Below are 2,223 nucleotides of genomic sequence, written 5' to 3'. Positions count from 1 at the left end.
GGTAGACTTACCCCCAGAGAGGCCTGAGGGCGGGAGAGCGGGCCAGGAGAGTTAGTCAGTGGTGCAGGTCCGGGAAGCAGGGAGAGGTGAGGGCGGGGCCAGGTCCCATGGAAGCAGTGCTCCTGGGGCCCAAGGAAGGCACCAAGCTGGCCTGGTCAAAAATGATCAGAAAGCAGCACCAGTTCCCCAGGTGTCTGGGGACCCAAGACTAGGAATGGCGCAGGGCCCAAACCAGGAGCAGAGAACAGCGGTGGAGACGGAAGGGCGAATGAGGCCGGGGGAGTCAATGCGAGGAAGGCTCCGTGATGGACCCACCCCGAGAGGCCTGAGGATAGGGTAGAAGGCCAGGAGAGTTAGCAGGTGGTGCAGGTCTGGGGGAGCAGAGAGAGGTGAGGGCAGGGCTGGTCCGCAGGCAGTGCTCCTGGGGCCCAAGGAAGGCACCAAGCTGGTGGCGGTGAACAGGGTCAGGAATCAGCAGTGGCTCCACAGGTGTCGGGGGCCCCAAGGCTAGGAATGGCACAGGGCCCAAGCTAGGAGTAGAGAACAGCGGGGGAGATGGAAGGGTGAGTGCGGCTGGCGGAGTCAAGGTGCAGAGGGCTACACAGTAGACTTACCCCCAGAGAGGCCTGAGGGCGGGAGCTAGCCTTTTTTTTTTTACAAAAAAATTCATTTTTAATACAATTGACACTAAGATGCATATGCAGTTCTAATCTCTATATATCTGATTATTACTAGTCACAGTCAGTTACTTTCTGAGCTCCTTGGCATCTGAGCATGTGTTGGGAGCCGGAGGCTCAGCCATTTCTCAAAACTGCTGACAGACCTGAGTTGGTAACTTTCCATTCTGTCCACCCTCCTCTCGCAGGCATGGGAAAGGGCCCACAACCTGAGCCCACAACCTTGGCTCATAGCCGGGGCTGGTAGCCCACGGCCTTGCTCCAGTTATTGTAAATAGCCCTGTTTTCTGTTGATCAGTAGACTCTCACAGGCACGGGATGGAGCCCACGGCCTTCGCCTTCGGTCTTGTTTTCTCTTCCAGTAACTGCTTTGCTTTCAGTGGATTCCTCCCTTGGAGTGCACCTGGGTCTTTGCTATCTGGCTGATATGATTCAGTCCAGTCTGTATTCCTTATTTAACTGTATGCTTGTGCTTCAATAAACGAGATGTGATCAGAGCACTGTCTTGTCTCCATTTCTCTTGCCCCTTGCCTCATCCACATCCCCACTCCCCAATCCAGGTACCCCGTTGCAGTTCCCATGGGGTGGGACAGCGTGGTGCCCAATGTGGCTTGGATACTGGGGACAACGTGAGGGACACGACGAAAAAAGAAGGGGTGCGCACCCGCTCAAATAGTTCGGAGACGTCGCGGTAGCCTGCTGTGACCGAGACAACAGGTAAGTTGGTCGTCAATCATGGGGCAAGAATTAGTAAGCATCAAAAGTATATGATGCAGTTAAGAGAAGCGTTACAGGCAAGAGGAGTAAAGGTTACAACTAAAGATTTATTTCATTTCTTTGATTTCGTACAGGACATTTGTCCTTGGTTTCCCCAAGACGGGGTCATAGATGTAAAAAAATTTAAAAAAAAAAGTGGGAGATGCATTACAAGAGTTTTATACAGTGTTTGGACCAGGAAAGGTCCCGGTTACTGCTTTTTCTTATTGGAATTTAATAAGAGAGTTAATAGATAAGAGAGATGAACATGAGCCAGTAGTGGCAGTTGCCCAAGCTAAAGAGATTTTTAGAAGTAGTTCTCAGTCTGAGTTGAGGGAAATTCCAGATACTCCCCAGGACGCGCCTGACTTAATTGCTTTTGATAGTAAAAATAAGGGTTTTTCTGTAAAAAAAAAAGATCCTCTGAGTCAGTTAGAGAGGACAGATATAAAGAGAATGCTCACAAGTCTGAAAAAGAACACATTGGTATTTATCCTCTTTTGGCAAAAGCTGCCTGTCCAGCCTCAGATACAGATAGCTCAGAGTCTTTGAGGAAGGAATCCTCAGAATCAGTCAGAGGGAAAGGGGATCGAGAAGATGATGCCCAGGAGCTTAAACAGGAGCATGTTCGTGTCTGTCCTCTTTTACCAGAGGCTCTTTTGTCAGAAGCCACTTGTCCAGTCTTAGACACAGATGGCACAGAGGCTGTGAGAGAGGGAGTGGTTAGTAAAACTGAGGATGGATTACAAAATGGCCGTGAGAGGCAGGTTTTGTGGCCTCCTCCTCCTTC

This window comes from Nannospalax galili, unplaced genomic scaffold (assembly GCF_000622305.1).
Source record: "Nannospalax galili isolate Female #2095 unplaced genomic scaffold, S.galili_v1.0 scaffold1631, whole genome shotgun sequence".
NCBI classification, from domain to species: Eukaryota; Metazoa; Chordata; class Mammalia; order Rodentia; family Spalacidae; genus Nannospalax; species Nannospalax galili.
The sequence above is the reverse complement of the archived record's forward strand: the minus strand, read 5'-3'. Positions refer to the sequence as shown.